This window comes from Podarcis liolepis (genome assembly GCF_965112155.1).
Source record: "Podarcis liolepis genome assembly, chromosome: 5".
NCBI classification, from domain to species: Eukaryota; Metazoa; Chordata; class Lepidosauria; order Squamata; family Lacertidae; genus Podarcis; species Podarcis liolepis.
The window spans coordinates 7,758,284-7,769,142 of record NC_139556.1 but is presented as its reverse complement, the minus strand read 5'-3'; positions in this window follow the sequence as shown (position 1 = coordinate 7,769,142).

Sequence of the window (10,859 nt, the reverse complement as noted above, 5' to 3'; positions counted from 1 at the left end):
GACTATAATCAATGTATACACGGTATTTACACATACATACAGTACACAGATACAGAATGCATGGACCCACATTCCCTGAAAAAAGTTGGCAATTGAAATGTTTTATTCGCTTCATATCTCCCCGCGCCAACCCCAGCAGAAAGCTCCTAGAAAAACCCTGAATTTTCACTTGACATGGAATCCGATGGCAAGCCAGGCCTTATCAACTCCACTTGATAATCTAGCACAATTTCTCCCACAGCCCCAAACTCTGAACCAGAGCGCAGCAAACAGGGAGAATTCCACCCCCTTTGGAATCTGAGCCGGAATCACTGTTTCCGGTGGGGGTGGAGGCATTTAGGGAATGGCTGCAAAGCCTGCTTGGTCTCCAGAGGAGACTGAGCCAGTCTCAAAATACAGTCAGGACTCCACTGCAACGGAGGGAGGTGGTTCTGTTTTTTGTTTTGTTTTGTTGTTTGCCTGCCTTGGATATCCTGGCATGCGAAAGTAAAAAAAAACAAAAACAAAGTCCCTCGTGGGATTGCTTCTTTACAGAAGCAAAGAAACAATTTCATAAGGGCAATTTTTTATTTTATTTTTTAGTTTTAGTTTTTAAAACTGTCAACATCATCCCAGACTGTGACGGGAGGGGGGCAGTCTAGCTGAGCCAGGAGGCTCACTTACAGTGAGGCGGGGGGGAAGTATTTGATCCCCTGCTAAATTTGCCGGTTTGCCCTCTGACGAAGAAATGACCAGTCCATAATTTTAATGGCAGCAGTGAGAGACAGAATAACAACAGGAAACCCCCCCCCCCAGAAACCCAGAAGACAAAAGTCAGAGATTGATGTGCATTATAATGAGTGAAATAAGTATTTGATCCCCTATCAACCATCAACCAGCCCCTATCACTCATTATTGGTTTCTGAATTGAAGAGAAAGACAGATTCATATGGACCTTCTGTGGAATTCAGCCAGCATTTCTCCAATGAGAAAATTCATCTCAAATATTGGGTTAGTGAAAGGCGTCCTAAATCCCTCTTACAGATGTGGAGGGATGAAGGCAGCAACTCCCACCCCCCCACCCAACCTTTTTCTTTCTTCGCTTGCTGTCGACAGAGCTGCTGTTTGTGGTTGCCTCACAACAGGACCTCCACCCTGCCTTATAAGTCATGGCACCCCAGGCTTCTTCCAAATGGCTGCAGAAGTTGCGGGTGGGGGAAGGGAATCCTTGTTCTTTTCAGCTTAAATATATATATATATATATTGTGCAATCTAATTTTAGTCTGCAGAAGTCTTCTCCCTATTTTAAATAAATAAATAAAACCCTTCTCTGCCTTCAGAGATGGTCCATTTGTTGACCAGCTCCATTCCCTCTACGGTGGTACCTTGGGTTACATACGCTCCAGGTTACAGACTCTGCTAACCCAGAAATAGTGCTTCAGGTTAAGAACTTTGCTTCAGGCTGAGAACAGAAATCGTGCAGCGGCGGGGCAGCGGCAGCAGGCGGCCCCATTAGCTAAAGTGGTGCTTCAGGTTAAGAACAGTTTCAGGTTAAGTACAGACCTCCAGAACGAATTAAGTACTTAACCTGAGGTACCACTGTAATAGTCTGAGATGCAGGTAGGCTGGTGGTTGGTTAAGCTTCACTGCATCTGCTTTCCTAAGCAGGGTAGCAACCCCCCCCCCCACCTACACCTAAGACTAAAGGGAACCCTGACCGTTAGGTCCAGTCGTGGCCGACTCTGGGGTTGCGGCGCTCATCTCACTTTATTGGCCAAGGGAGCTGGCGTACAGCTTCCGGGTCACGTGGCCAGCATGACTAAGTGAACCAGAGCAGGACACAGAAACGCCGTTTACCTTCCTGCCAGAGTAGTACCTATTTATCTACTTGCACTTTGATGTGCTTTCAAACTGCTAGGTTGGCAGGAGCTGGGACCGAGCACATGGCAACAGGAACAAACCACTCTCTATCGTGCATCTGAATATGTGCCGTTTCTGCATTTTCTTAAACAACAACGAAGATCTCAGCTCAGCTCCTGTTATTGCATGACTTATTTTTAATTATGAACAAAGGAGCTGCTTATCCCGTAAGGTATGCATGGGGCCATCAGAAAGTAACAAAGTTTGTAGCAAAATAAATGTCTGGGTTGAAAGGAAAAACTCCAGCAGTGTTGAGGAATAACAAAAGGGTGTTTATTGCTAGCAATAAAGGCTCAATGGGATCACTCTCTAAAACAGTGTTTCCCAAACTTTTTTGGGCAGCGGCACACCTGTCTACTGAAAAAAAATCTCGCGGCACACCACCATTAAAGCCCCGCCCCGTGACGTCAGCGCGCAGCGTCACGCCGGGAGGGACGCACGAAAGTAAAAGTTTTTTCCCTCCCCCCTCAGTCCCTCGCTCGGAATTCAGCTCGTTTGGGGCATCGCTCCGGCTGCTCCCTCTCCCGCCGCGCAGGAGCGATGCCTCTCTCTGGCTCTCCCTCCGCGCAGGCTGAGGGAGGGAGGGAGGGGCGCGTGTGACCCGTCTCTGCTGGGAGACCAAACCCAGCGAGGCAGAGTCGCACGGAGGCGCCCAGGCAGCGCTGCCGGCTGCGAGGAGGAGCGCCAGGCAGCAGCAGGAGGCGCGGCCTCTCCTCGCCGCCGCCGCCCCGCCTCTCGCCGCCCGACTCGCCCGCCTCCCTCCAGGCATCTCGCGGCACACCAGCCGATGTCTCACGGCACACACGTGTGCCGCGGAACACCGGTTGGGAAACACTGCTCTAAAAGCTGAGCAAAGCACCAAAAGGGTGGGGCCTCCTTATATACATTTGTTGTTGTTTAGTCGTGTCCGACTCTTCGTGACCCACGGACCAGAGCACCCCAGGCACTCCTGTCTTCCACTGCCTCCTGCAGTTTGGTCAAACTCATGCTGGTAGCTTCAAGAACACTGTCCAACCATCTCTGTTGTCCCATTCTCCTTGTGCCCTCCATCTTTCCCAACATCAGGGTCTTTTCCAGGGAGTCTTCTCTTCTCATGAGGTGGCCAAAGTACTGGAGCCTCAGCTTCAGGATCTGTCCTTCCAGTGAGCACTCAGGGCTGATTTCCTTCAGAATGGAGAGGTTTGATCTTCTTGCAGTCCATGGGACTCTCGAGAGTCTCCTCCAGCACCTTATATACATAGCTGTTATCTATTAAAGCAATACATATGCATAAACGTCCTCCAATCTAAAGTTACAACACAATACTAACTATACAATGTATGGTCTTTCCTTCATTATCATTGAGCTAGGGAACAAAGAACTCTCTCTCTAAGCAGCCCCCCTGCTGCATGTGATCTCTTTGCATTCCTTTCTACCTGAGGGGGTTAGAACACGTGAAGGTACATCTCAGAACAGCAAGACACGTCTCCTTTCATATGTAGATGCTTCGGAATGTGTTTACAACCTTGGGAGTAAAGCTGCTCCTAGGGTGGTGCTGTGGGTTAAACCACAGAGCCTATGACTTGCTGATCAGAAGGACGGTGGTTCGAATCCCCGCAATGGGGTGAGCTCCCGTTGCTTGGTCTCTATTCCTGCCAACCTAGCAGTTTGAAAGCACGTCAAAGTGCAAGTAGATAAATAGGTACCGCTTGGGTGGGAAGGTAAACGGTGTTTCCGTGCGCTGCTCTGGTTTGCTAGAAGTGGCTTAGTCATGCTGGCCACATGACCCGGAAGCTGTATGCTGGCTCCCTTGGCCAGTAAAGCGAGATGAGGGCCACAACCCCAGAGTTGGCCACGACTGGACCTAATGGTCAGGGGTCCCTTTACCCTTTACCTTTAAGGCACTTACAAAGAAACAACAGGCACAAGGCCTCTAGCCTGGCTGGTAAGCTGAGCTTATAGGTCTCTATGTGCATCAAGTTGACCAACATACTTTGCTCTCCCACAGGCGTTGTGGGGGACAAGCTACATTAGGCTTCAGACATACTTCCTGTAACTGAGCCCTGCGCCGTGAACTGTCTGGAATGTGGATGGCCAGCTATCTCTGATCAGGTGGGATGCTCCTTTCAAAAAAAAGTTATGGCAATTTTGCCCACAGTGATACTCATATAAATCTGGATAAGACAGAAGAACTCTTCATTGGTCAATATTTGAATATTGCACTGATATGCTATAAATTCAAAGAAGTGATTTTTAAAACAATACTAAATTGAACAAAAAGTTCTCACATTTTGACCTGCAATATAGGTAAAAATAGACAAATCTGTCAGTTTTGGTTTTTCTCCGTTTCTCCAATATTAAAAGTCCACCCCATTGTACAAAGTATTTGACTGTTGTTCTTTAAACACACAACAAAAATATGTATGCAATTTCCTGAACATAGACACTCTTTTTAGTACACGTTTTGGGTAGCCAGGACACCAATGTGAACAAAATATTATTGGGGGGGGGACAGGGGACGGATGAACAGATAAGCTCCTGCCCCCAATCCTAGCAACAGAGGTACCTTGTGTTGGTGAAACAGTTACTCCCCCCTCACACCACTTTTTATACACAAAACAGCTCTGTGGGGCTGACAGGTCTCAGAAACAACGCTACTCTGAATTCTTAACGCTAAAAAGGGACTTGAACTCAACTCTCCCCAAGTTTCTCCCCAGCCTCCTCTGCCCCTCCCCCCACAAAATCAACAAGGGCTGGCTGCAAAATGATGCATTTGCCTGCTTGGGCATATTTTTAGTACCCACCTTATTTCTGTGACAGTAAGTTCTTTTAAATTGCTTTTAAATATTGTGTTTAAATTGTCATAATGCACCCAGGGACCTTGGGGTAAACGGCAAATTAATGATGATTCATAGGTGGGGAGTTTTACCCTCCAAGTTGTCTGAATTAGTTTACCGTAATTTTTTTTAATGATATGCAACTGGAAGCTGCTTGCTCTCTTCTCCTAGCAGAGTGCAGTGAACCTGCACACAGAGTATGCAGTTTGCATTCTCTCTTTCCTCCAATTGCAAAGGCCATAAGAAATGATGCCAGAGGCTTTTGCCCAATCCCAGCTCTCTTGTCATCTAGCAACCCTTTTACAAGTTCCTTTGCATGACTTGTTGGAAAACAAAATCCAAAGGTGGAGGAGAATGAAAGGCAGCAAGGCCCCACAAATATTTTATTGCAGGGGGTGAAGGGACCTGGGCCTCTAGGAGTTGGTTCTGATGGTACTAGCCATTTCTATCCCTCTTCTCCATGCATTTGTCTAATCCTCTTTTAAGGGTCAGCTTCATGGCATGTCCGTGAGTTCTAGTGTTAGAGGGAGAAAAACTTTTCTCTTTCTATAGCCTTATTGGAGTTCACCGATTGGGTCTGCGTTGCTCTGGGACAGGAGGAAGGAAGTCAAATGACACCGAGGTTGATTCAAAGAAAGAGTTTATTCTGCTCTCCGGATAGCAGAAGGCATTTGCGTGATCAAGTCCACAGCCAGTCCAAAGAAATGACAAGTTCCATGGGCTGCATCAATAGGAGTATAGCATCTAGATCAAGGGAAGTAATAGTGCCACTGTATTCTGCTCTGGTCAGACCTCACCTGGAGTACTGTGTCCAGTTCTGGGTACCACAGTTCAAGAAGGACACTGACAAACTGGAACGTGTCCAGGGGAGGGCAACCAAAATGGTCGAAGGCCTGGAAACGATGCCTTATGAGGAACGGCTAAGGGAGCTGGGCATGTTTAGCCTGGAGAAGAGGAGGTTAAGGGGTGATATGATAGCCATGTTCAAATATATAAAAGGATGTCACATAGAGGAGGGAGAAAGGTTGTTTTCTGCTGCTCCAGAGAAGCGGACACGGAGCAATGGATCCAAACTACAAGAAAGAAGATTCCACCTAAACATTAGGAAGAACTTCCTGACAGTAAGAGCTGTTTGACAGTGGAATTTGCTGCCAAGGAGTGTGGTGGAGTCTCCTACTTTGGAGGTCTTTAAGCAGAGGCTTGACAACCATATGTCAGGAGTGCTCTGATGGTGTTTCCTGCTTGGCAGGGGGTTGGACTCCATGGCCCTTGTGGTCTCTTCCAACTCTATGATTCTATGATTCATGCAGTATATGTATCCTCCAGGCCACCTCTCCCTCCTTCCCATATAAATCCATCCACGTCAGCCTATGTATGCAGGTTGACATCACATATGTTCTTGCTCTGGTATTCTTAACCATAAAAGGGAATTCCTTCCTGTACTTCTGACCATAAAAGGATCTTCCCCTTCCTACTCTTATCTTGGAGGAAAAGGTGTCATCTCCGAGAACACGCTTTTGGCGTTGTTCCGGACTTAGGTCTGTGCGTCATTTGTGGTCAGCACATAAGATAAGGTACAGATGTGTCTTCTCTGTTCTACTGGTGCAGTCAGGGTCATCCCTGCCGTCACAAACTGATAAAGGAGAGGGCTCTGAGCATGGCTGGGTTTCTGTTTATACATTGACTCAGAGATCAAGTTAATGGATTTTAGCTAAGGAAAAATAGGGATTTTGGTGCAGTTTCAAACTGCCTGCACAGTCAGTTTTGGGTTTTGGGAAACCCATTCCTTCATTTCCACTTACTCCAAGCCATGCGTTTGTATAGACTTCTATCACGTCGCTTCTCTAAACTGTCTCAAAACAGTGCAACCTTTCCTCATAAGAGAGCTGCTCCATTCCCTTTTCTAAAGCCTTTCCAATGCCATAATACCATACTGGGGTGAGGTGACCAGAACTACAGTAATCCAAATGCAGTCACACCATAGATTTGCATACAGTGGTACCTCTGGATGTGAACGGGATCCGTTCCGGAGCCCAGTTCGCATCCAGAAGCAAACGAACCCACATCTGCGCATCTGCGGGTCACGATTTGGCGCTTCCCCGCATGCGTGTGACATCATTTTGAGCCTCTGCGCATGCGCGAGCGGCGAAACCCGGAAGTAAAATGCTCTGTTACTTCCGGGTCGTTGCAAAGCACAACTCAAAAATATGCATCCCGAAGCTGCTTCAACCCGAGGTATGACTGCAATTGCATTATGATATTGATGGTTTTATTTTCAATCCCTTTCCTTATGATCCCTAGCATGGAATTCGGCTTTCCCCCCTCAGCCACCACACACAGTTTCAACTATGGATCCTACCTGTAACTAATGTGCTGAATGCCATAAACCTGGAATAAGAGGAAGAAGGCTCAGAGCAGAGGAAGGCCTGAGATTTCTGCAGGGGCAAAACTGGGCTTTATTTCACCTGGTTCAATAGCGCCCCTCTGGAGGCTTCACCTGGGGCAAAAAAACCCAGCTAGCCCCCTGCCCCCCCCCCAGCTACGGCACTGATTTATGTAGTGCTCAAAAATGTACAGGGATGAGGATGAAGAAGCAGCCTCAATAATAATAATAATAATAATTTATTTATACCCTGCCCATCTGGCTGAGTTTCCCCAGCCACTCTGGGCAGCTCCCAATCAAGTGTTAAAAATAGTACAACGTTACATATTAAAAATGTCCCTGAACAGGGCTGTCTTAAGATGTCTTCTGAATGTCAGGTAATTATTTATCTCTTTGACATCTGATGGGAGGGCGTTCCACAGGGCGGGCGCCACTACCGAGAAGGCCCTCTGCCTGGTTCCCTGTAGCCTCGCAATGAGGGAACCGCCAGAAGGCCCTCGGTGCTGGATCTCAGTGTCCGGGCTGAACGATGGGGGTGGAGACGCTCCTTCAGGTATACAGGACCGAGGCCATTTAGGGCTTTAAAGGTCAGCACCAACACTTTGAATCGTGCTCGGAAACGTACTGGGAGCCAATGCAGATCTCTCAGAACCAGTGTTATGTGGTCCCAGCGGCCACTCCCAGTCACCAGTCTAGCTGCCGCATTCTGGATTAATTGCAGTTTCCGGGTCACCTTCAAAGGTAGCCCCACGTAGAGAGCATTGCAGTAGTCCAAGCGGGAGATAACTAGAGCATGCACCACTCTGGCGAGACAGTTCGCGGGCAGGTAGGGTCTTAGCCTGCGTACCAGGTGGAGCTGGTAGACAGCTGTCCTGGACACAGAGTTAACCTGCGCCTCCATGGACAGCTGTGAGTCCAAAATGACTCCCAGGCTGCACACCTGGTCCTTCAGGGGCACAGTTACCCCATTCAAGACCAGGGAGTCCCCCACACCCACCCGCCTCCTGTCCCCCCAAAACAGTACTTCTGTCTTGTCAAGATTCAACCTCAATCTGTTAGCCGCCATCCATCCTCCAACCGCCTCCAGGCACTCACACAGGACCTTCACTGCCTTCACTGGTTCTGATTTAAAGGAGAGGTAGAGCTCAACTCTTCCCTTGCCCAGGTAGATATGTCAACATTGCTCCAGAAGCAAAACTAAAGATCCCCTAATAAATCATACCACTGAGGAGGTCCAGAAATGTCCCCCCCCCAAAAAAATACCAGTTTACTCAGCTGTCTCACCTGGGTGCTAATTGGCCCCCAAGCAGGGGAGGTGGACTATGGAAATGACTAAAAAGGCCCAGGACTCAACAGTCTTGGCAAGGAGGTTTGGGTCTAATACAGTGGTACCTCGGGTTACAGACGCTTCAGGTTACAGACTCCGCTAACCCAAAAATAGTACCTTGGGTTAAGAACTTTGCTTCAGGATGAGAACAGAAATCGTGCAGCAGCGGCGCAGCGGCAGCAGCAGGAGGCCCCATTAGCTAAAGTGATACCTCAGGTTAAGAACAGTTTCAGGTTAAGAACGGACTCCAGAACGAATTAAGTTCTTAACCCGAGGTACCACTGTATTTGTTTCAGCAAAATCCCTTTTCCGCAAGGATGATGAAGTTGAATTTGGATTTTTCCCACTCCATTTGTAAGAAGAGGTTCACCAAAGGAGATGAGCTCTCCCAGGTGGTCTTTGCATGACTGCAGAAGATTATGCACACGGCTGTCTTCTCACATCACCTCCTTCTCTTTATGTATTTTCCGCAATGCCTTCATGGCAAGTTATCCAGTGCTTCTAGGAATTCATATTCCAATTCATTCCTTATGGTGCTTGTGTAGTTTATGTCCCATTGTTAGGGTGAATACAAAGCCTGTCTCATCAAAATGTTACTCAGAAATCTTTCCTTCCAAGAAGAAACCACAGGCTTGTATTTCAGGCAGGAGAAATAGATCCATTCCACTGTCGAACAGCTCTTACTGTCAGAAAGTTCTTCCTGATGTTTAGTTGGAATCTCCTTTATTGTAACTTGAACCCATTGGTTTGAGTCCTACCCTCCAGAGCAAGAGAAACAAGCTTGCTCCTTCTTGCCCTTGAGATATTTGACGATGGCTATCTTATCAGTGTGGAAGCCGCCCAGAATGGCTGGGGTAACCCAGTCAGTTGGGGAGCAAATAAATAATTTATCATCATCATCATCATCATCATCATCATCATCATCATCATCTCCTCTTCCTCTCTTGTCTCCTCTTTTCCAGGCTAAACATACCCTTGATCATCTTGGTTGCCCTCCTCTGCACACATTCCAGCTTGTCCAAATTTTGGTGCCGAGAATTGGTCACAGTATTCCAGGTGTGGTCTGACCAAGGCAGAATAGAGTGAGACTATTACTTCCCTTAATCGGGACACTAGACTTCTGCTAATATAGCCTAGAATAGCATTAGCTTGTTTGCTACTGTTGACTCATGTGGTCTACTAAGACCCCTAGATCTTTTCCACATGTACTACTGGTAAGTCAGGTCTCTCCAATCATATGTTAGTGCAGTTGATTATTCCTGCCTAATTGTAGAAGTATATTTGTCCCTATAGAAATTCATTTTTTAGCTTGGGCCCAGTTCTCCAATCTGTGAAGGTCATTTTGTATCCCAATTCTGTCTTCTGGGGCATTAGCTACCCCTCCCAGTTTGGTGGCATCTGCAGATTTGATAAGCGTCCCCTTAGTTCCCTCATCCAGGTTGTTTTTAAAGATGTTGAACAACAACAGGCCCAGGATAATATCAGACTACACTGAAGGGCTGTTGTAAGCTGCTTTCCATTTGGACTGAGCCCATGACAGGGCAGGAATATAGTAGATTTCCAAACTGGAGGATATGATCTCTGACTGTTCATTATGCTAATACCCTGCAGATGTACTATTAATTCTTTTAAAATTATACTTTGATGATGATTGTAATTGCCATCGGACTTCCAAAACACACACCATTAATCAAGAGATGGCCAGCTGATGCTTCTTTGACTCACATCTGCACTGCAGCCTTAAAACAATTTAATTGCCAAGGAGTCATGGAAATTGTGGCTGAGTGACACAGAATCCTCTCCTAAAACGATCATTTCTTTAACTCTTTCAGGAACACCATAAAAAAACAGTTCTAAAATTGATTTACGATTGTAGTGCAAATCTTTCCAAGCATATGTCAATACAAGAGCGATACAAGGATAGCAACTAATTGATTGATGGGTTATTTGATTTCTATTCTGTTTAATATTTAAAAATATCTCTAAAAGCGGTGTGTGGAAAACTGAAGCAACAACTGACAAAACAAAAATATTACAACAATACACAGTTGCATATAAAAATGTGACATGAATACAAAGTTATCAGTATCAGTTCATTTCCCTTCTGACATAACCTTCCTCTGAGTTTACGGGTTCTCATAGAATCATAGAATCATAGAGTTGGAAGAGACCACAAGGGCCATCGAGTCCAACCCCCTGCCAAGCAGGAAACACCATCAGAGCACTCCTGACATATGGTTGTCAAGCCTCTGTTTAAAGACCTCCAAAGAAGGAGACTCCACCACACTCCCTGGCAGCAAATTCCACTGTCAAACAGCTCTTACTGTCAGGAAGTTCTTCCTAATGTTTAGGTGGAATCTTCTTTCTTGTAGCTTGGATCCATTGCTCCGTGTCAGCTTCTCTGGAGCAGCAGAAAACAACCTTTCTCCCTCCT